The sequence below is a fragment of the Ornithorhynchus anatinus genome, chromosome X5 (genome assembly GCF_004115215.2).
Source record: "Ornithorhynchus anatinus isolate Pmale09 chromosome X5, mOrnAna1.pri.v4, whole genome shotgun sequence".
In the NCBI taxonomy this organism is placed as follows: Eukaryota; Metazoa; Chordata; class Mammalia; order Monotremata; family Ornithorhynchidae; genus Ornithorhynchus; species Ornithorhynchus anatinus.
In genome coordinates, this window is record NC_041753.1 from 12,026,879 (window position 1) to 12,051,900 (window position 25,022).

Consider the following 25,022-nt stretch of genomic DNA (forward strand, 5'->3'; position numbering starts at 1 on the left):
TCTGTTGGGGATTCTTTCCATTATCATGCACCATTAGGTATAAACTGTGGATACACCAAACCTAGTTATCCATCCATTCAGGCTATCAAAACACTTGTATTCACACGAGTGATTTGATTTCCATAAGGGTTGAGGACCATATTTTCAGGGTCTACGATATTCCTGATTAAAATTCAATTCAAGGTCTTGACCAAATAGTGCATATTTGATATTAGTAGATGGACAGTGGATAAATTAATGTTTACTGATTTACAAAATTCAGTGCAAGTTTGTGTTCAGGTAGGGCCTTTAATTTATACCAGTAGAATGCTTTAGAAGTATCTCAGTTTTTCTACAAGGTCTATGGGCAATAAATGAAGGCAAGTAAATAGTAGTCTCTATTTTGAACAAGGAGGAACTGAGTTGAGAGGTTTTGTGACATTCCCAAGGTCACACAGCAATATCTACTTGAGCCTAGGAGACTGCCTCACCTAGGATGTCTAGACTGTGGCTATGTTACAGGGAAAATACCCTGTCACACATGTAGAAGGCCTGCTCCAAACGTACTCCCACCATCATGACCTAGTTTGTATTCAGGGTTAGTGTCATGCCATAGCAACTCATGGACCAAGCATAGAGAGGGAGATGTGCTCCTCACCCCTCATATAAACTTCTTTGCAGTGCTGATTCTTGCTAGAGCATTTCATTTTGCCGAGTAATTCTTCATTTATTTACCTGTATCTCACTATTCTAATTCCCAGCCAATAATTGGACTTGAAGAATGCCCTCATCCTTCATTATTATTATTTAGTGGACAAGTACATAAAACCTAACCATTCACAAACATGCACATCATTTGTACTTAGACAAAGGAGATAACTATTAAGCAGTTCTACTGATTAGTTTGTGGCACAGCATTTAAGTTGTCCACTAGAAAATATTTTCCACAGTGTTTTCACTCACACGCCTTTGTGATTGTTATTCCAATAATAATAATCATAATAATGATAATCATGGTATTTGTTAAGTTCTTACTATGTATCAAGCAGTTTTCTAAGCACTGGGGAAGATACAGAATGGTCAGGTCAGACAGTCCCTGTCCCACACAGGGCACACAATCTTGTTTGAGCAGGGAATGTGTCTGCTTATTGTTGTATTGTACTCTCCCAAGCACTTACTACAGGGCTCTGCACACAATAAGTGTTCAATAAATACAATTGAATGAATCTAAATAGGAGAAAGAACAGGTATCGATTCCCCATTTTACAGATGAGGTAACCAAGGCACAGAGAAGTTAAGTGACTTGCCCAAGGCCATACTAACAGGCATGTGGTGGAGCTGAGATTAGAACACAGGTCCTCTGACTCCCAGGCCTGGGTTCTTTCCACTAAACCATGCTGCTCCTCCATCGCTATTAAATGATGGTGGCTTTCTGTCACTCATCTAAAAACAGGGCACTGATGCTGCACTTTGATGCCAGACAAATATTTTGCACCTCTGTATCTTGGTTTCTTAACCTATAGAACGGAGAAAATAATATCTACTTCTACCACATGCCACTCAAGAAGAAAGGTGCATCAGTGAAATATATTAGTTGAGCAAAACTCAACTCAGATATGTTCCTTCTTTTCTATTCAAGAATCACTCCCCCTGCTCAGCCCAGTGCCAGGCCCTGACCACACTGTGGTGGTTAGAGTTGAAACGACCAGCGGTAGGGGAAGATCTCAGACTGGAGAATGACCTAGGGCATCTTGCATGGTGGGCAGACTCAGCAGAAATCTGAAAATAATTGGCTAACATAGGTGGTGAAGAACACAGAGTATGCTGAAGAGGCTAACTTGGCAACTGCCAGCTGGTCTATGGCACAGCCTAGGCACTAGGCCGCAGTTGCACTGGCCGTAAATGGGTTTCATATATAAATAACATCATTGATTATTATATCCATATTATTGATATCATTCTTATTTCTTTATTAAGTGATAATGAGGTGCCAAGCACTGTGCTAAGCCCTGGGGTAATGGATAAAAGATAATTGGCTCAGATGAAGTCTCCCCCGATTAGACTGTAAGCCCGTCAAACGGCAGGGACTGTCTCTATCTGTTGCCGACTTGTTCATTCCAAGCACTTAGTACAGTGCTCTGCACATAGTAAGCGCTCAATAAATACTATTGAATGAATGAATGAATGAATGAAAAGTCCCTGTATTACATGGAGCTCCCACTGAGAGGTGAGAAGAATCTTATCCCCATTTTTTAGGTGAGGAAACGGAAGCACAGAGAGGTTAAATGACTTGCCCAAGATCTTGCAGCAGGCCAATGGTATAGCTAGACTTAGCTACCGGGTCTCTTGATTCCAGTTCTGTGGTCTTGCTGCTAGGCCACGCTAGCAATACTTATATTGTGTATCTATTAGATTTGATTTCATATCTTAAGTGCTGTTGTTCCAACTCTCAATTATCCAGACTTCCTGAAGAAATCAAGAACCATAACCACCTCTGTTGTCGGCTGCAGGCCTATCGATCATTCTTTCATTCACATAGTCAGTATTTCACTGGGTGCCTTCCAGATACCGTACCTGGTGTTTAACTAGGAATTACAAGGTGTGAGGGCATAACATTAAGAGAACACTAATGCTCAGCTTCCAAGGGTCTGGAAATCAATCTTCATCTATGTAATGTTTCTTTTCCTTCTTCTTTCTCACTCTATCCACCATTTGAAAAAAAGGAGCTGAATGGGAGAAGCTGCAAAGCAGGCTTCGAGTGCTTCATAAGGAAAGTATACCTAGTTCTCCTATAACACAGGGGTTACCTTCTAACAATCCCCACATTAAGGAAAATTCACCCAACTCCAAACCATGAATGTGCACTGAAAACCCTTTCTTCTGGAACTCTTTCATAATGAATCCAAATAGGATCTTTTTCATTCCTTAACATTGTTATAGCCCACATAAAGAGTGAAATAGGTAGGAATAGATAAAAGATCTTCAGGAAAGTTATGGTGCTTGGGAAACTAGTCAGTCAGTGGATCATCTTTATTGAGCTCTTACTGTGTGCAGAGCACTGTACTAAGCATTTGGGAGGGTACAATATAATAATATATGGACTCATTCTCTGTCCACAGTGAGCTCACAGTCTAGAGAGGGAGAGAGACAATATAAATAAATAAATTACAGATATGTACATAAGTGCTATGGGGCTGGAAGGGGGAGATGAATAAAGGGAGCAAGTCAGGGTGATTCAGAAGGGAGAGGGAGAAGAGAAAAGGAGGGCTTTGTCAGGGAAGGCCTCTTGAAGTAGATGTGTCTTCAGTAAGGCTTTGAAAGAGGGGAAAGTAATTGTTTGTCACATATGAGGAGGGAGAGCATTGCAGGCCAAAGGCAGGACAGGAGTGAGAGGTCGATGGCAAGATAGGTGAGATTGAGGCACAATGAGATTAGCATTATAGGAGTGAAGTGTGTAAGCTGGGTTGAAGTAGGACAGTAGCAAAGTGAGATAGGAAGGGGAAAGGTGACTGAGTGCTTTAAAGCCAGTGGTGAGGAGTTTCTGTTTGAGCCTGAGCAGGATGAGCAAACACTGGAATTTCTTGAGGAGTGGGGAAACATGGCCTGAATGTTTTTGTAGAAAAATGATCGAGGCAGCAGAGTGAAGAATGGACTAGAGTGGGGAGAGACTGGGAGGTCAGCAAGAAGGCTGATACAGTAATTGAAACAAGATGGGATAAGTGATTGGATTAACGTGCTAGCAGCTTGGATGGAGAGGAAAGGACAGATTTTAGTGATGTTGTGAAGGTAGAGCAGACAGGATTTAGTGACGGATTGAATATGTGGGTTGAATGAGAGAGAGGAGTCAAGGATAACGCCAAGGTTATGAGCTGGTGAGACTGGAAGGATGGAGGTGTCATCTTCGGTGATAGGAAAGGACAGGAGAGGACAGGGTTTGAGAGGGAAGACTAGAAATTCTATTTTAGACATGTTAAGTTTGAAGGGACAGGAAGGCATCCAAGTAGAGATGTCGTGAAGGCAGGAGGAGATGCGAGACTGCAGAGAGGGAGAGAGATCAAGGCTGGAGATATAGATTTGGGTATCTTTGGCATAGGGGTGGTAGTTGAAGCCATGGGAGCAAAGGGAGTAGGTGTAGATGGAGAATAGAAGGGGACCCAGAACTGAACCTTGAGGGACACCCAGAGCTAGGGATTGGGAAGAAGAGGAAGACCCTGCGAAAGAAACTGAGAATGAGTGGCCAAAGAGCTAGGAGGAGAATTAGGTGAGGACAGAGCCACTGAAGCCCAGATTGGATAATGTTTCCAGGAGAAGGGGGTGCTTGACAGTGCTGAAGGCAGCTGAGATGTTGAGGAGGATTAGGATGGAGTAGAGGCCAATGGATTTCTCAAGAATGAGATCATCGGTGACCTTTGAGAGGGTGGCTTCTGTGGAGTGAAATGTGTGGAAGCCAGATTGGAGGGGATCAAGGAGAGAATTGGAGGAGAGGAACTTGAGTCTGCACATGGAAGCAACTCGCTCAAGGAATCTGAAGAGGAATGAGAGGAGGGAGATGAGGCTATAATTGTAGGGAGCCATGGGGGTCAAGAGCGGGTTTCTTTACAATAGGGGAGACATGGGACTGTTTGAAAGCAGTGGGAAAGAAGACATTGGAGAGACAACAGTCTAAGATGTCAGTTAAGGAGGGAAGAAGGGAAGGCACAGGTGTTTTGATAAGACACGAAGGAATAGGATCAGATGCACAGGAGGAAGGGGTGGATTTTGAGAGAACGCAGAAGATCTCTTCTAGAGGTACTTCTGGGAAAAATGGGAGAGTTGAAGAATAGGCAGGAGGGGGATGGGAATAAGAAGGAGCAGGACAGGGGAAGGACTGAAAAGGGGCAGGGGATATTTTAGGGAGATCAAGCCTGATAGTGTCAATTTTCTCAATAAAGAAGGTGGCCAGGTCATTAAGGGAAAGGGATGGGGGAGGTAGGGTGACAGGAGGTTTGAGGAGGGAATTAAACATCTTAATCGACTGGAAAGGGCAAAAAGCATGGGTGTCAGTAAGGATAGAGAAATAATTTTGCCAGGCAGAGGAGAAGGCAGAGCTTAAGCACACAAGGATAAACTTGAAGTGGATGAAGTTGGCCTGATAGCTAGATTTCTGCCAGCAGTGCTCTTCGGCTCATGCACAGAAGGGAAGGAGGTAGTCTGTGGAGGTGACCCAGAGCTGTGGGTTAGTGGTACAGGATGGAAGAAGGGATAGGGGAGTGAGTGAATTGAGTTCAGGTAGAGAGGGTGGTGTTGAGAGCTTCAGTTTGGTCATCAAGGGAAAGTAGTTTGAGTATGGAAGCTAAACTGGGCATGATGAGTTGAGAAAATTGGATGGGATCAAAAGATTGGAGGTCTTTGTGCGGAGGAAGACACAGATTTGTGGGGAGGAATTGTGTGGGAGAAAAGGCAGGTGAGGAGGATGTGATCAGATTTCAGGCATTTCAGAGTTGGTGAGGGTACAGACTCTGCAGTGGCTAGAGATGAGATCGAGTGAATGTCCAAGTTGGTGAGTGGATGAGCTGGTGAGTGAGTGAAGTGAGTGGAGCAGGAGTTCAGTAGTTTTGAGGAATGATAGAAAGTGGGCTGCAGAAGGGTGATCAGAAACATCTATGTGTATATTTAAGTCCCCAAGGATCAGTTGTAACCAAGGAGAAAGAGAGAAGGAATGTGAGAAAGAGATCAAAATAGTTAAAGAAGTTGGAGGTGGGATCTGGGGGGGTGGTAGATGAATATTACTAGGATCTAGAGTTGTTGGTAGAGATGTATTATATAGGCTTCAAAGGAAAGGAAAGGAAGGGTTGGGGAAAGCGGAATGGTACAAAAGCACAATTGGGGCATGAAGAGGAATCTGAAACCTCCTCCTTTCCCAGTGAGTCTTGGGGAGTCTGGTGAAGATCAGGCCCCCTCTGGAAAAAGCAGCACGTGTAATCAGGGGAGAGTCAGGTTTCAGTGATGGTGAGGAGGAGAAGTGACTCGGTGAGGAACAGGTCAAGGATGAAGGGAAGCTTCCCAATGATGGAGCAGGGGTTCATTCATTCATTCAGTCATATTTACTGAGTGCTTACTGTGTGCAGATCATTATACTAAGCGCTTGGGAAGTAACAATAATAATGATAATGATGGCATTTGTTAAGCGCTTACTATGTGCCAAGCAATATTCTAAGTGCCGGGGGGGTACAAGGTAATCAGGTTGTCCTATGTGGGGCTCACAGTCTTAATCTCCATTTTACAGATGAGGTAACTGAGGCACAGAGAAGTTAAGTGACTTGCCCAAGGTCACACAGCTGATAAGTGGCGGAGGCAGGATTAGAACTCATGATCTCTGACTCCCAAGCCCGTGCTCCTTCCACTGAGCCCCGCTGCTTCATAGGGTCATAGTCAGGTCAGTGATATTTAAGCTTGTAGGTGAGGTAAAAGACAGCAACAACTTCTTAATCGGGTGATACCCTGAGTAGAGGGTTGAATTGTTCTTAGATCCTTGAGAGTGAGGAGGCCGCTGTTTAGGAAAAAGGTGGAGCTGGGTTGGTGTGAATGCAGGAGAAAACAACCTCCTCAAAAAGTTATCCTCAAAAATTCTTAAAGCACTCAACCACCATGCCCTCTCCTACCTAATCTTGCTACTTTCTTATTACAACCCAACCTGCACACTTTATTCATCTAATGTCAACCAGCTCACTGTACCCTGATCTCGTCTATCTCAAAGCCTACTTCTCCCCTACATCCAGCCACTGTCCTGGAACACCCACACTCTTCATGTCTGACAGACAATCACTCTTCCTATCTTCAAAGCCTTAGAAGTACTTCTCCTCCAAGAGGCCTTCTCTAACTAAGCCCTCATTTCCTCGTCTTCACCTGCATTTTTCCCTTCTGCATCATCCTTGCAGTTGGATTTGCACCCTTTAGTTAGCCCTTTCTCAGCCCCACAGCACTCATGTACATAGCTGCAATTTATTAATTTATATTAATGTTATCTCCCCCTTTAGACTGTGATTAGCTCGTTGTGGTCAGGGAGCGTGTCTTCCAGCTCTGTTGTGTTGTATTGTACTCTCCCAACTGCTTAGTACAGTGCTCTGCACAAAGTACAGTAAGGACTCAGCATCAGTGGTGTCAAGTGTCATCAGCAGCAGCATCCATTACTGAATCTCTTATTCTTTGTGCAAAGTTTGTACTAGGCATTCTGGAACAAACAATAAAAATGAAAAACCTGTTTCCTGCCTTGGTGGAATTTACAATCAAATGGAGGAAACAGACACAAAAAATTGCCAAATGGACAACAGGTAAAGGAGTAAGAGAATACAGTATCTAGTAAATCACTGAATAACAAATACCCCAGAGATCTGAAAGAGTTATTGCAGCTTCTTTGGAGGAGCCAGGCAGGGGGAGAATCTGATATTGTTAGGGCTGGAGTGTACCTCTGAAATGACCTAAGAGGAAGTAATATAGTTACATGTACCATAAAGGAAAACAAAAATAATTCTATGGAATTATTAAGCTGAAGGTCTTCTTTTATATTAGATCTATGTGATGTGCAAATGCAATAGGCTTAATGATTATATTTACATTGAAATAATCTGATAATCTTTCTATGCAATTCTGTAACAGTGAGTCACTAAGAGCCTTCAGTCATAGAACTGTTAGCTTTTTTCAAATTCTCTTTCAAGCTAAGTGAATAGAAAACCTAGTGAGAAACATTTCAACTCCCCTGCTATCAAGTAATTGCTCAAACAGAGAAGAAAGACTTGCTTCAGGGAACAAACAAAATGTAATTGGTTTAGGGTAAAAATAAAAAAACAGAGTTCCTCAGGATTCAGTAAACAGGTGATAGCAGTTAATAAGGGAGGGCATGGGAAAAATCTCTGTTACAATATCGGATTGGGATTGGAGTGGGAAAAATTTTGCAGTATTTCTAAATTACACTTTTAATTGATAAGAGGTAGAGCTAAAATGCACAGAGGTTACATTACCAGGAGAAAAAACAAACAGTGACCAATCGCTGGCCATTATTTTAGTCTGACCTTGGCATATTGGACCCATAATGAACTGCGGCCTGAGTGAAAAGTTAGTCAGGCAGTTGTTATTGTTGGATTTTCTTTAGTTCAATTCTTTATCCTGACCTAGGCAGGTTTTTAGACCTAATGGCTGAAATTAATTACAGCTTGGTATTGATTGGCTTAATGGGTCAACTCTTCCATAGATGGGGGCAGCTTTTTGCCTTAAAGATGCAGTTAGTGAAGAATATATTTAAAATAAAACCGAGCTGAGTGTAGGGCTTCCCTAGTGTAGGCTAGTAGACAACTTGGGTTTTCTTCAGATTTCTCAGTCCACATTTCTGGATCCAATCTGCAAAATTATTCAGAAACATGTGCCTCTTCTTACATATACACCCTAAAAACATAATCCTAAGCATAGAAAAGTTCCTGAATGAGTCTATCAAAGACATCTCGGCACTCCCTCTGCAACCACAGACACTGTTATGCCCTGATCAGTTTTTTTATGCCACTCTTGTATGTTGCACTTATTGCCACGGTGAAAATCACAGGGTCTTTGCTTTCCAAACTGAAGTAATAATGTTGGTATTTGTTAAGCGCTTACTATGTGCAGAGCACTGTTCTAAGCGCTGGGGTAGACACAGGGGAATCAGGTTGTCCCACGTGGGGCTCACAGTCTTAATCCCCATTTTACAGATGAGGTAACTGAGGCACAGAGAAGTTAAGTGACTTGCCCACAGTCACACAGCTAAGTGGTAGAGTCGGGATTCGAACCCATGACCTCTGACTCCAAAGCCCGGCTCTTTCCACTGAGCCACGCTGCTTCTCCAAGTAACCATTTAGACTCTTAGGCAGGCATGTACCACCTAAAACATAAAATGGTGTATAGGTAGCTAGGAAGATAGTTAATTGAAAAATTAGGGAGGGCAACAAATGTAGAATGTAATAGGGCTAAATCTGGATTTCTTTAAAATTCACTCTCCAGCCCCACCACCCTGTTAGTGATTGCTCCTTGGATGGCATAAGGAATCTCATTTTTCTGGAATCTCCACATCAGAATTCACACCTGGGTCATCTTCTGGTCCCTGGCAGCCAGGCATAAGTCATAGTAAGCCACTGACTTTCCCCTCAGGCAGCTATTGCTTCTCTGTCTTCCCCCAATGCCCCCTGCCCCTGCACATCCTGACCCAGGATTATTATCCTAAAAGTAGCACAGCTGGGGGAATATGCATGGTCAATCCCCTCTACTTGAAGAGTAAGGCTCCTCCATCAAGCAAGAAATCTTCTATTTGGTCCTCTTGGAGTGTGACAGGGAGAAAGCTGTAGCCCCTTTGCCATTTGAGGTCCGAGAGTGGCTTTCTGGCCATTGAAGTGGATCTGCAACTGTGAGGTTAAAGCTGTGTGGAAATTTAGAGGAGCTTCACAGCAGAAAAACAAATCATAAATAGTATGTTAGTTTTGATGAAAATGGCAATTTTATTGTGTTTAAGGTAACGTATACTTTGTTCTCAGATCCTAAACTGTGCTCTTTTCAAGAAGTCATTGGTGACGTATTTGTTGGTTAATAATTTGATAATTATCTCACTGATATATATCAATTAGATGTTGTTGATTGTTAAATGGATTCTGGATTTCATGTTCATGTTACTGTTTTTTTGCATGTTTCATTGGATTAACTTTATTGAAAATCTAGACCCTCCCCAAATTGTTATGATCATGAAGAGTTGGCTGGTTTATCCTGGTCATGAGCAAAAGACATAGCCAAGATCACACAGTAGATCATTGGCAGAGTTGGTAATGATGTTCTCGTTCTTTAATGCCCTCATAATTTCCTGGACTCAAGAAACATCAATTAATCAATCAGTGGTAACTATTGAACATTGAATGTTTGTGGAACACTGTACTAAGTACATGGGAGAGTACAATAGAGGTGGAAATGTATGATCCATGATCACAAGGAATTTACAATTACTAGTGATTCCAAATCGAATCTGGATCATATTGTGATGACCATATAGAAGGGCTTAGTGTAAATTGATAAATGAGGTGTAAACAAATTACTGGTAATAGCAACAGTGGTATTTTTGAGCACTTACTAAATACTGAGCATTGGGGTAGATCCAAGATAAGCAGAACAGATGTAGTTCCTGTCCCACATGGGGCTCATAGTCTGAGGGAAAGAGAACCTGAGAGTTCTGAAGGAACTTGGATGCAAAGAGGAATGGTAGATGTAATGTATTCTTTAAAAAGGGTCCTAGGGTTATCCTGGGAATCAGACTAGTAAATCTCACTTTTACATCTGATAGAGGAATTGAATAAGTAATTAGGATTAGTGACCACTTAGAGAAACTGACCTTGGTGAAGGAAAGAAAATGTGGTTTCTGTAAGGAGAAATCATACTTCACTAATCTGCCGGGGTTCTTTGAAGGGTCAACAAACATATAGATAGAGGGAAAGGAGGGGGCAAAAAAAATTGGATTTTCAAAAGTCCCTTGGCAAGGTTCCACATGAAAGGCTTTTTAAAAAATGGAATAATCATGGGATTGGAGGGAATGCTCTTTGGTCGTGGATAAAAAGAGGCTAAACTATAGGAAGCCAATTCTAGAGGGAGATGCAGACACTTTTCAGGATGGAGAAAATATATACAGTGAGGTCACCCAGGAATCAGAGATCAGTTCAATTTTGTTTCACATCTTCATAAATGATCTGGAAGAGGGAGTATGCAATATAATCTCTAAGTTTGCAGATGCCACTCAGCTCTTTTGGATAGTGAAATGCCATGAAATGGGAAGAAAATGCAGGGAGATCTCAAAAAGCTCAATGAGCTGAATGAAAAATGACAAATGAGCTTCACTGTAAGAAGGTAATTGCATCCAGGGAAAATCAGCCAAATTACAGCTACATGAGGGCGGGCATGGCATGCTCAGTTTCAGTCACAGCTCGGGAAAGAGACCTCTGAGTCAGTGTTAACTTTTCTTTTAAATTATATTTTCAATGTTCAGCAGTTGCCAAAATGGCTAATTAAATGCTGGTCATTTTCAGGAAGGGGATAGGATACAAAGCAAAAGGCTGTCTTATCATACTAAAAATCATGCTACACCTACACCTGGAATAGTGTGTGTACTCTGTTTATGGTCTTTTAGAAAGAACATAATTTGGGTAGAGAAGGTACAGAAAAATGCAGTCAGAATCAGGAGATGTGGGTTCTTGCTCTTCCAGCTCTACCACTAGCTTGCCGGGTGATCTTGAGCAAGTCAATCAAGTCGCGTGGGCAGAAAATATAAGTAAGTTTGAAAGGGGTTGGCATGAGCAGTCCATAATGAAAGGGAAAGTTAGAGATGTAGAGAGGAAGAATTATGGCTGCTGGTTGGCTCACCCCTCAACATTAGAATTAAAGTCAAGGGCAGTGATCACTCAGTTCCAAACATCAATCAGTCGTATTTATTGAACACTTGCTGTGTGGAGAGCGCTAAACTAAGCACTTGGGAGAGTACAATATAATAGATTTGGTAGACATGTTCCCCACTCACAAGGACTAGAGGGGAGAGACATTAAACTAAATTATGGATATGTACATATATGCTGTGGGGCTGAGGGCGGGATGAATAAAGGGTCCAAATCCAAGTGCAAGGGTGAACCAGAAGGGAGAGGGAGTAGAGGAGAATCGAGCTCAGAGGAGAAAGGCCTCTTGGAGAAGATATGATTTTAATAAGATTTTGAAGCTGGGAAAAGTGGTCTTCTGTTGCTCTTGTCACAGACAGGATGTCAAGCAGAATGAACCATAGGTCTGACCCAGTAATAGCATTTCTTCTGTTTTATGTTTGCTATAGTCCTAACTCACAAGCCCCTCCTCTCTTTCTTTGTTCTCAAAAGTGAATCATTTGAAAATCACCGAGATGCAGGGCCATAAAAGAGTTGTTTCTAATTGGATTGCCAGGTGAATATCTGTATGTGTACCTCAGAGTGATTTACTCTCATCTGAATCGTGCAGACAATTATCCACTAGAAAAGACATCGTCACTGGTTTACTCAGTCCTTGCTGGCACCAAAGGGTCCTTTTAATTGCATGTAATTTAAGTCCTATCTCATTAAATTCTTCATTTAAATCTGAGTGGTCCCTCCAGCCCTGAAAACATTATAATAAAGGGAGCTAGTGGACCCCTTTCATTTTTGAGACAAGGCGTGACTCATTTGCATTCCGTCTCGCTGTGAGGGTTCTGACAGGTGGCTGTCACGTAGCACCGAATTGTAATGATGCCAAGAGTGTTTCATAATTATAATTAATAATAAATGCATCTCCCTATGCCCAAAGGCTTCTGGGCCTAAGAGGAAATAGGGCAGAATGGTATCCACTTTTTCAGAGGAAAAATACTCAGATCTGTAGAAAGGTACTCTATAAACCCAGTGAAACCTGATGGAGGAAACTATCTGTCCCTCCCCAGAAAAGTGGCCTTCTGTTAGAGTTTATTGTTAATGTGTAAGTCTTAGAAAATTCAGTCTTTTTAGCAAGTGTCTTTCCAAGAGAAGAATTTTCTGAGGCTTTCACCTTATGAAGTATTATTGTATTAGCTTACACTCCTCAGACTGTTTCATGGAGCTCAAGTTAGGAAAGATGTTGCTATGTTATCATGAAGTGGAAAGAGCACAGATTTGGGACTCAGAGGATGTGGGTTCTAATCCATCTCTTCCACTTGTTTGCCGTGTGACCTTGAGCAAGTCACTTAACTTCTTTTGGCCTCAGTTCCCTCATCTGCAAAATGGGGATTCAATACCTGTTCTCTCTCCTACTGAAACGGTGAGCCCTGTATGGGACTGATTATCTTGTAGCTACCTCAGCACTTAATACAGTGCTTGGCATATATCAAGTGCTTAACAAATACTTTAATTATTAGTTATTATTATTATTCATAATACTCATAATGATGATCATTTATGTAACACTAATGGCCCCACTACACTGTAAGTTCCTGAGGGCAGGGATTATGTCTAACAACTCTCTCAAGCACTTTGGACAGTGCTCTGCACACAGTAAGTGCTCAATAATTGCCACTGATTGATTGTGAAAGAAGAGATGTAAAACGTGCTCCAGCCCTTACAGTTAAGTCCTACCTAGCCACTGAGGCCCTCTCAGGGTCGCACCTGGAGAGTTTCCAGTACTCTACCAATCACGACTACAGGAGGGAGAGTCAAGCAGAGGCTTACCCATTCCATTCCTAGCTTGGCCAGTGGCTAGTGAGTAGAAGGCAATCTGCTACAAGTCAAAACTCACCCGTGCTGGGCAGCAGCGACATGGGAGAGAGTCAAGGGCAGAGATTCGTTTACTGCATGGAAGGAGGCGATGGGAAACCACTACTGAATTTTTACCAAGAAAACTCTATGGATACGTTACCAGAATAATTGCAGGTGGAAGTGGTGCATTCTGGGAGAGATGCATCTATGGTGTCGCTGTGGGTTGGACATGACTAGACAGCATAAGACAGCAACAACAACAAGACCCTGGGGGGAAGCAATTTTCCAACTACCTCCCCACCCCAGTCACAATGTATTACTACACTAAAGCTATGTGTCTCTATGTGGTTTTCTCCCCAAAGAACTGGGAGCAGAAAGTAGTCAGTTCAGGATTAGGAGCCGCTGAGTTTCCGGTCAGCAGCTGAGCCCACTGCCTTGGGGATTTCCATGTGGCCCCATCACTGACAAGAACAGGATTAAGAAAGTCCCTGAACTTCTTGGTTTACTTGACCATAAAATGAGAATCAATGGACCCCAGTCTCCCTCTTTGTATTTTCCTCTTACTTCCAGTTAGAGGAGTGAATGCTGGAAAAGGCACAGCAATTCCACTGACTCAAGAGGGGCTACTGGCCCAAAAGAAAGGCTGAACTTTCTTCTGCATGGTTCTACCTGCCAGCACTGTAACCAGGAACAGCCAGTGGGTGGGTTCCTTCCCCAAACCTTTGTGTCTCCAACTGCACCTGATAACAGATGATCTCACCTGGAGAGGCAGTTTCCAGGAATTCACTGTTTGTTCTCATGATTTAGCTGCTTGGTCTATTCTAGCCACATCTTCCAAATGAAATTTCCTCGGAAATTTGAGTAGCTATCACTGAGACTTTACTTTCTCAGGCTGCATTTCAAGATCCGCACTTTTGTGTTTTATGGAATTGTGCATTTTTTCTGCAAGCTCTGTCAGTCAGTTGTATTTATTGAGCGCTTACTGTTTGCAGAGCACATTACTAAGCACTTGGGAAAGTTATAATGGACACATTCTCTGCCCACAGTGAGCTTACAGTCTAGAAGGGGAGAAAGAAACTAATATAAATGCCAGTGTATTAAGAGGCAGGTTATTGAGAAGGGAATGCTACCTTCCCTTTCTCCCTCTATCAGAGAGGTGCATGTATGAATACCTTACAAGTCCCTACAAGAACTTATCCATTCCACTTAGTGGGAGAATCCTGGACTGATAAATACTTATCACCAATACCTATCCCAGTTTTGGTCTTGGCTTACCCAGGTCCAAGCATCCAACAATCCTTTCTTAAATATGCCATGAGATGGGGGAGAAACATCTAAGGTTGGGGTTTAAATGAGAGCGGGGAGAGTTGTCTGAGAATAACCGGGAGAAAAATTCAGGAATGTGAGACATACAGGGCAGATAGAGCTAGAGAGACAAGGAGTGAGGGAGGGAAAAGACAGATATAATAAAAGCAGTCACAGGCATGCACTCTCCTCCACAACCCCCGCCCCCTAAATGCAAAATGAGACATAGCTAGACTGCACTGAATGAGGCCACTGAGCCTCTCCCTCTTTAGTAGTTTCCCACTTTCAGGTGTAGCCTCAACTCTGCTCTGCTCCTGCTCCAGGAGATGCTTCTGCCAATAATAGTAATGGCAGTGGTTTTTTTTTATTATACCCTTACTATGAGCCAAGCACTGTTCTAAGCAATGGGGTAGATACACGGAAATCAGGTCAGACACAGGACCAGTCCCACATGGGGCTCACAGTCTTAGGGGGAGGGAGAACAGGTATTTAATCCCCATTTTACAATGAGGAAACTGAAGCATAGAGAATTTAAGTGACTTACCAAAGGTCACACGGCAGGTAAGTGACAGAGCCGGGATTAGAACCCAAGTCCTCTGACTCCAGGACCTGCACTCTTCCCGCTAGGCTACGCTGCTACCTATAGTAATCTAACTGGTGCTGTAACAGCAGGTGTCTGCCCCCAGGGTTTCTGTCAATGGGGGGACTGCTCTAGACCAGAACTCCTGGGAAGAAGACCTCTCCAGCAGCATGAATTGCAGCCCCTTCTGGAGTAGAAGGGCAGGGCTGGCCCCATGGCAGGGAAGCAACATCGGGGAAGCCGGGCTCACTGCCTTAGCTTTCTGCTTCCTGCTGCCACTGTGGCGTGGGTCCCAGTGGCAAGGACAGCGGCAAGGAAAGCCAGGACTCCAGAGCAGCCTTCCCTGTCTTCCCTGCCTTCCCTTCTGCTCTCCTTGTTCCTGAAGGTCTACTTGGAATCCTGAAATCATTTCTACTGTATCCCTGGGCTGCTTCCTGGCAGTTGCCAAATGACCTCAGAAGTGGAGGTCAGCCCCAGGGAAAAGGGTGGCTGTCCATGATCAGTGGAAAAAGCTGCAGCCTGGCCATGCCTTCAGCTGCTCCTGCCGCTGCTCTCAAATGCTGGCTATGGCAGAGACCAGCTTCCGAACACAGTCACCAATGCCACTATCAAAGTAGGACCTAAATAGGTCCCGCTGGCATTTGGCAGGTGGTAGTATGGTCAGAATTTAGGGACTGCCCTGCCTAAATCAGGAAAGACCAATTAATGGACATCTGACTTAGACCAGGTCCAATCGTAACCAGAAGGATACCTGAACTGCCATTCCAGGAAGCAACATCAGCTATGGGTGGTGCATTTGTGAATCGCTGTTGGTCTCCTCGTAGGCTGCTGGAATTTATAATCCCAAAATCCTAGGGAGACAGCTGCACATGTACAAACAAAACGCCATCCACCTGGTCCCAACGTAATCTGGGAAGGCAGGAAAGAGGAAGGAGTTGGGGGCACTCTTCTGAAATGTGACTCAGCAATACAGAAACATCCATTGTTATACTTCTAGTTTGGAGATGAAGAACGAAGAGTCATCAGACTGCAGAAATTCTAAATGGTTACAGTTTTTACTTCTACCCATTCAAATCCCTATTTTGAAATGGTTTCAGTAGTTTCAGTACAGGGAAAGCATTTGGTATGCTCTCCACATTTTTTCCACACTGCCTTTCCATTTAAGATCAGTTTGGCAACCTGGAGTTAATTTGCCCATATCATTTTTATATCAGTAGAGAGAGGGTATGAAAGTAAATCCAGCCATCTGTGTACACATTCCCTGCCAAGGGCTCTTCAGAGACCAATTTTTGGAGGAGTTCGTCAAGGAGAGAGATTGTGACCATCTGCCAGTCTTGACCCAAGTGCTTATTGAATTGTGGGCAACTAGATGGTGAAAGAGGACATTTATGTCTCATGGAGGGTAGGTCTGCTTGCAGGTAGCTGATCTGTAGATATTTGAAGATTTTAAACTTTGATTGACCCTTTCTATGAAAACATCACGTGGTTTTCTTAAACCTAAAAATTTGGTCGGTCCAACCTTAAAAATAAGCATTAAATCTACTGCCCCATGAAAGATTTTTACCTACCTACCTTCCCACAGAAGCTGTGAAGGATGACGCTGGCATGCTTTTCAACTCACTCAACATAAATGGCTACCCACCCTGCAGTGAGTGGGTAAGAAGCAATCTGGAAAGCAGGATTCATCCACACAAGAGGATGGATGAAAACCTGTCTGTATTCTGATCGGAGAAATATGAAGTGAAAATTAAGTCTCTAAACCAGGTCCCTACTAGAGCTACATCATCATGATTTTTTCAATAAAATGCTAAGTAAATGTCCATTGAAGTGAACAGTGGAAATCGTTATCCACATAATTTCGATGGAATTCACATTATGTGAATTATGTGGAGTAAAAGAGGACTTTAGTCCCAAGAGATATTTTTTGGTCCTGTACACATGTCCATGTCTACCTTGGAAACGTTGCTCAGTCAATGTCAGCTAGCAACTTGAAAGAGGCCAGGCAAACTTTTAGGATTCCAGACTAAGCTTGGGTCTTGGAGGATCTGGGGATTTGGGAGGTAGATCTTACAGGGAACAGGATTTGGCATCTAATAGGTACAGCAGGAGAAAACAGATGTCATGGTTACACTTTCTGTAAAAGAAACATCCACACTGTCTGACCATCATCTTGTGGCCAATAGAATGTGGCCGGGGCTTTTTCCAACAGCTGCTTCTCACCTGCTGCTTCCATTTTGGCTGGCATGCCTTGAACCAGGAGGGAGGGGGAGGTGCTCTAGCTCGCTGTCCCTTGTTTGGGGGGAACTTGGCCTTGAATTCCAAAACCTGTCCCCAACTACCAGGGCAGGGAATGTCTCCATTCATTCATGCATTCATTCATTCAATAGTATTTACTGAGTGCTTACTGTGTGCAGAGCCCTGTTCCTCCCCCTCCCCCATCTCTCACCCCCAATGATCTGGCCACCTACTTCATCACAAAAATCAACACAATCAGGTCTGAGCTCCCCAAAGTCATCCCTCTGCCTCTCCCCTCCCCCCCAACCAACCCTCTCCCCTACTTTTCCATCCTTCCCTGCAGTATCCTCAGAGGAGATCTCCTCCCTCCTCGCAAGTGCCACCCCCTCCACCTGTGCCTCGGACCCCATTCCCTCTCACCTTATTAAAAACATTGCCCCTCCCCTCCTCCCTTCCTTAACTTCTATTTTTAACCACTCAATCTCCAATGGCTCCTTCCCCTCTGCCTTCAAACATGCCCACGTCTCCCCCATCCTAAAAAAACCCGCTCTTGACCCCACTTCCCCCTCCAGTTATCGCCCTATCTCCCTACTACCCTTCCTTTCCAAAATCCTAGAATGAGTCGTCTACAATCGCTGCTTAGAATTCCTTAACTCCCATTCTCTCCTGGACCCCCTCCAATCTGGCTTCCGTCCCCTCCACTCTACCGAGACTGCTCTCTCTAAGGTCACCCATGACCTCCTTCTTGCCAAATCCAATGGCTCCTACTCCATTCTAATCCTCCTTGACCTCTCTGCTGCCTTTGACACTGTCGACCATCCCCTCCTTCTCCACACCTTATCTCACCTTGGCTTCACGGACTCCGTCCTCTCCTGGTTCTCCTCTTATCTCTCTGGCCGGTCATTCTCGGTCTCCTTCGCAGGCGCCTCCTCCCCCTCCCATCCTTTAACTGTTGGAGTTCCTCAAGGGTCAGTTCTCGGTCCTCTTCTGTTCTCCATTTACACTCACTCCCTTGGTGAACTCATTCGCTCTCATGGCTTTGACCACCATCTCTACGCAGATGACACACAGATCTACATCTCTGCCCCTGTCCTCTCCCCCTCCCTTCAGGCTCGCATCTCCTCCTGCCTCCAGGATGTCTCCACCTGGATGTCGGCCCGCCTCCTAAAACTCAACATGAGCAAGACTGAGCTGCTCATCTTCCCTCCCAAGCCCAGTCCTCTCCCAGACTTCCCTATCACCGTGGATGGCACGACCATCCTTCCTGTCTCTCAGGGCCGCAATCTCGGTGTCATCCTTGACTCGTCTCTGTCGTTCACCCCACACATCCTATCCGTTACCAAGACCTGCCGGTTTCACCTTTACAATATCGCCAAGATCCGCCCTTTCCTCTCCACCCAAACGGCTACCTTACTGCTACGGGCTCTCGTTATATCCCAGCTAGACTACTGTGTCAGCCTGCTCTCTGATCTCCCTTCCTCCTCTCTCGCCCCGCTCCAGTCTATTCTTCACTCCACTGCCCGGCTCATCTTCCTGCAATAATGATCTGGGCATGACACTCCCCTTCTTAAACACCTCCAGTGGTTGCCTATCAACCTCTGCTCCAAACAAAAACTCCTCACTCTAGGCTTCAAGGCTCTACATCACCTTGCCCCTTCCAACATCTCTTCCCTTCTCTCTTTCTACTGCCCACCCCGCACGCTCCGCTCCTCTGCCTCCCACCTCCTCACCGTCCCTCGGTCTCGCCTATCCTGCCGTCGACCCCTGGGCCACGTCCTCCCGCGGTCCTGGAATGGCCTCCCTCCTCACCTCCGCCAAACTAATTCTCTTCCCCTCTTCGAAACCCTACTTAAAACTCACCTCCTCCAAGAGGCCTTCCCATACTGAGCTCCCCTTCTCCCTCTACTCCCTCTACCGTCCCACCCTTCACCTCTCTGCAGCTTAACCTTCTTTTCCCCCCATTTCCCTCTGCTCCTCCCCCTCTCCCTTCCCATCCCCTCAGCACTGTACTCGTCTGCTCCACTGTATATATTTTCATTACCCTATTTATTTTGTTAATGAAATGTACATCGCCTTGATTCTATTTAGTTGCCATTGTTTTTACGAGATGTTCTTCCCCTTGACTCTATTTATTGCCATTGTTCTTGTCTGTCTGTCTCCCCCGATTAGACTGTAAGCCCATCAAAGGGCAGGGACTGTCTCTATCTGTTGCCGACTTGTTCATTCCAAGAGCTTAGTACAGTGCTCTGCACATAGTAAGCACTCAATAAATACTATTGAATGAATAATGAATACTAAGCATTTGGAAAGTACAATTCAGCAATAGAGACAATCCCTGCCCACACCGACTTTACAGTCTAGAAGATAATAATGGTACTTGTTAAAGGCTTATTATGTGCCAAGCAGTGTTCTAAACACTAGGGTAGGTACAGGGTTATGAGGTTGTCCCACATGGGGCTCACAGTCTTAATCCCCATTTTTCAGATAAGGTAACTGAGGCACAGAGAAATTACGTGACTTGCCCCAACTCACACAGCTAAGTGCCATCGACCCCTGAGCCACGTCCTCCCATGGTCCTGGAATGCCCTCCCTCCTCACCTCTGCCAAACTAATTCTCTTCCCCTCTTCAAAACCCTACTTAAAGCTCACCTCCTCCAAGAGGCCTTCCCAGACTGAGCTCTCCCTTTTCCCTCTGCTCCCTCTGCTCCCCCTCTACCCCCCCATTCACCTCTCCTCAGCTAAGCCCTCTTTTCCCCCCTTTCCCTCTGCTCCTCCCCCTCTCCCTTCCCCTCCCCTCAGCACTGTACTCATCTGCTCAACTGTATATATTTTCATTTCCCTATTTATTTTGTTAATGAGATGTACATCACTTTGATTCTATTTATTTGCTATTGTTTTAACAAGATGTTCATCCCCTTGATTCTATTTATTGCTATTGTTTTTTTCTGTCTCCCCCGATTAGAGTGTAAGCCCATCAAAGGGCAGGGACTGTCTCTATCTGTTACTGATTTGTACATTCCAAGCGCTTAATACAGTGCTCTGCACATAGTAAGCACTCGATAAATACTATTGAATGAGAATGAGGTTTGAGCTGGCACCATCATGGAACCACCATAATCAACCACCCTTAAAGAAGTTCAATGATCAAGCTTTTCTAGCTACTGATCATCATGAACTAGCCAAAATAATGAGCTTGAGACAGCATGGTTGACATTCAAATAAGTCATATAGAATATGTCTGCAGATACTCTCGGCTTTATCCCCAAGACAGTAGATTAAAACTGGTTCAACAGAAATGCTGGAGACAATGCCTAATCAACATCAAGCACAGATCAATGACAGGAGCTCTGCTCCAAAATGTGACCTAGCAGCACACCAAACAGCTGGAAAAAGCCCCAGTCTACCAGATGAAGTGGTAGATGGCGAAAGCTGAGGAGTTGTAGGCAGAAGCTGACCATGAAAACAGCAAGAAGTTTTTGGACAATGCTCTAGGAGGTCTATGGACTGAAGTCATTCTAGACACCAAGCTCATCGTGGGCAGGGAATGTGCTGTTTTATTATACCCTCCCAGATGCTTAGTAGAGTGCTTTGCACACAGTAAGTGCTCAATAAATTCCACTGAGGATGTTGAAGTTCAGTGATGCTAATCCTGACCTAAATGTTGATGAGTCAAAACTGTTGATCAATAATAACGTTGGTATTTGTTAAGCGCTTACTATGTGCCGAGCACTGTTCTAAGTGCTGGGGTAGACACAAGGGAATCAGGTTGTCCCACATGGGGCTCACAGTCTTAATCCCCATTTTACAGATGAGGTAACTGAGGCACCGAGAAGTTAAGTGACTTGCCCAAAGTCACACAGCTGACAAGTGGCCGAGCCAGGATTCGAACCCATGACCTCTGACCTCCAAAGCCCGTGCTCTTTCCACTGAGTCACGCTGCTTCTCAATCCCACTACAGTTATGGATAGGTGAGCTGAACCCTTCAACTAGGTTTTTAGTTGCCAGTCAATCTATCAATAGTAGGCATTGAGACCCTACTGTGTGCAGAGCACCATATTCAGCTCAAAAAAGCCCTCTACTCAGCTCAAGACTTTCACTTCAATAAATGGTGATGGCCTGTGGCCCATTCTCAGGTTTGGCTATCCAGAAAAGGTTTTTTTTTTAACATTATGAAGTCACTCTGCATTGGAATGACAGTCAGCATTTGGGATTACAATTGCTTCCTGACACCTTTAAGGGGCACCAATAGCTTCAAGCAAGGCTGTGTTTTCAGGCCAACCCTCCTTACCATAATGTTTTCAGCCCTGCTGACTGATGCATTCCAAGCATGGATCATAAGGTGTATATACAATATCACCCAGACAGTAGATTCTTGAATTTGCAGCAACTTCCCATTAACACAGAGATGACAAAGACTCTCATCTGTGAGTTAGCATTTTATTAAGGTATCTGTTAAACACTTACTATGAGTCAGACACTGCTCTAAGAGCTGAGGTAGATGCAAGTTAATTAGGTTGGGCACAGTCCCTCTAGGGTATGAGGTTCACAGTCTAAATTGGAGGGAAAGCAGGAGAACTGAGGCACAGGGAAATTAAGTGACTTGCCCAAGGTCACACAGCAAGCATTTGGCAGAGTCAAGATTAGAATCCAGGTCCCTCTGACTCCTAGGGCATGCTCCTTCCCACTAGGACACACTGCTTCCCAGGGTCTGTGGGTGATTGAGCATTACTGCAAACAGTCTTGGAGACATTAAGATTTTTCACTATGTATTTTGTGCAGGCAATTGGCAATTAGTCAGAGCAAGAACAAAGTCATGCTCCACCTGAAACCCAATACCAAGGCTTTAAGCTCCACATCATCAATTAAGCAGAGGCACTGCTCCAATGATTGTCAGTGGTTAAGTATAACTTGAAACTGTCAAAAAAGTTTGCTATTTAGGCAGCATGCTCTTACAAAATGTTATAAATGACAAAATCAACATGGTCTGCACAGTATTTAGAAAGCTGGTTGGTTGGCTCTGGAATGAAAGAGGAGTCAGCTTGAAGACAAAGATCAACATCTAGGCTGTTGTCACAATCAATCAATCATATTTAATGACCACTTACTTTGTCCAGAGCATTGTACTCAGTACTTGGGAGAGCACTTGGCCACAGAATTAGCAGATGTGATCCTTGCCCATAATGAGCTTACAGTCTATAGGGGGAAACAGACATTAATATGAATAAATAATTTATAATATGTAATTTAAAGGTATCTACATAAGTGCTGTGGGGTTGGAGAAGGGCCAAATATCAAATGCCCAGAGGTCACAGATCCAAGGGCATAGATAACGCAGAAGGGAAAGGGAGCTGGAGAAAAGAAGACTTGATCAGAGAAGGCCTCTTGGAGGAGATGTCACGATACTGTTATATGGCTATGAGGCATGGACATCATACACACATCACACGAAACAACTAGACCAATTCTATCTGAGCTTTCTAACTAGCAGCTTAGCCAGCTAGCCAGTAAAAAATGGCAAGACCACCATCTCAAATGCTGTGGTCCTACAGTCTTGCGGTATCACAGACAGTGAGGTGATGACAATCAGAACTCAGCTCTTATGACACAGTCACCTGGTAAGGTAAGGAAAAAAAGATGCCCAAGATAAATTTTTATAGCAATTTCAGCACTGGAGGACACTTAAAGCAAACTCTAAACTTGCTTCTTTGACACTAGTGCTTAGGAACTCGGGGCATGCGATAGAGTCTCTAGGTCTCAGATCTGCTGTTTTTTGAAGACAAAAGTATTGAGAAATGTTCATTCATTCATTCAATCATATTTATTGAGCGCTTACTATGTGCAGAGCACTGTACTAAGCACTTGGAATGAACAATTTGGCAACAGATAGAGACAATCCCTGCACAACAATGGGCTCACAGTCTAAATGAGACAGAGAAAGAGAGAGGGAAAGAGAGACAAAGAAAGAGATAGAGAGAGAAAGAGAGGCAGAGAAAGAGACAGAAAGAGAGAAAAAAAAAGCATGACTGCGGCTGCTACAAACACCTGTATTTTGAGCAGAGGGGCCCTGCCCTGGGAAGTTCCCCTCCCCTGCCCTGCGCCTCGGGCCCTATCCCCTGGGTTTGGGGAATGTGCTAGGTGAAATGTGGTTTTAAGTGCTGCTGGAGAAGCAGTGTGGTCTAGTGGGTAGAGCATGGGCCTGGGAGTCAAAAGGACCTGGGTTCTAATCCCAGCTCCACTAATTGTCTGCTGTGTGACCTCGGGCAATTCACTTCACTTCTCTGTGCCTCAGTTACCTATCTGGAGAATGGGATTTATGACTGTGAGCCCCATGTGGGACAGGGACTGTGTCCAACCTGATTACTTAGTATCTCCCCCTGCTCTTAGAACAGTACCTGACACACACGCTTTACAAATACCATTAAAAAAAAGTGCCAATTTTCACATGGTTACTCAGCAGCCAGTCATATGGTTCCTGCCTTGGTGTCCATGTTCACTTGGCAACTCTACAGAACTGATAGGACTGAGGCTCACATCTTTTATTTTTGACTGCAGACTCCATCAATGTCTTAAAAGGAGCAGGATTGGAGGGATGCCTAAGGGGGTGGGAAAGTCTTCCTCCCATCACATTCCTTCACCCACCCTACCCAGCCACACACCCATTTTCTCTTCACTCAGAACCCATTCATACTCTCTTTTGACACACACATGATTTTATCCTCCAGGCTTAAAGAATGTGGATCAGTGTTCACAACCATTCAGCCTTGGGCCTATTTTTTTCCATTTAAATTGGTTGTTAAAGTTGTTAGTTGTGATTTTGATAATCTCAGTGCAAATATTTCAATATAAACCATGGAAAGACATCACCAACACAAAATAAGATGAGGCAGAATTTAGTACTTCCATTCCATTTATCAGAACTTTCTGAGAATATTGTAAAACTGTAGCAAATCCAAGTACTTCTCCCCTTACACCCATTATCAGCTCTATGCTGATGACTCACTCCCAAATTTAAATCTCTAAACTTGACTTCTCACCTGCTCTAAAACTTGTCCTCCTCTTGCCTTATGGACGTTTGCATCTAGAATACCTGTGGACACCTTAAACTTAGAACAGCCAAAAAAGTGAACTTTTCACCTTCCCTCATATACCCTCATATCTTCCATGCTTTTCTGCCTACACCTCAGACTAAACATGCACAAAACTGAACTCATCCTCCCTCCCAAAGATACTCTTCCCCATGACTGTTCCATCACTGGTGACAACACCACCACCCTCCCGTCTCACAAGCCTGCAACCTTGGCATTATCTATGACTCATCAATCTCCTTCAACAGACATACTCAGCCAGTCACCAAATTCTGTAGGTTTTATCGTCACTACTACTTCACTGGTCCAAGGCCTTCTCATAACCTGTCTTAAATACTGTATTAGCTTCCTCTAGACTGTAAGGTCATTGTGGACAGGGAATGTGTCTACCAAATCTGTTGTATTGTACTCCCCCAAGCATTTACTACTCTGCTCTGCTCACAGTAAGCAGTCAATGAATAACATTGATTGATTTAGCTTCCTCGTTGATCACCCTGCCTCTTGCCACTCCATATTGCATTCTCCTCTTTGATTGTTTGTCTAAAACCTTATTCTCACCACAGCCCAGCCAGCACACTTCGCTCCTCT

General features: G+C 44.1%; 1 long non-coding RNA gene and 1 other non-coding gene across 2 annotated transcripts in view; one reads left to right on the forward strand and one right to left on the reverse strand.

The window, feature by feature from the left end:
• The window catches only part of LOC114808231, a 141,832-nt gene that overhangs the window by 36,365 nt on the left and 80,445 nt on the right, over positions 1–25,022 (reverse strand). The gene's annotated exons all lie outside the window — the stretch shown is intronic.
• On the forward strand, positions 13,122–13,259 carry LOC114808293. The gene has a single exon (XR_003756139.1). It is a non-coding gene; the product is annotated as a small nucleolar RNA SNORA7 (small nucleolar RNA).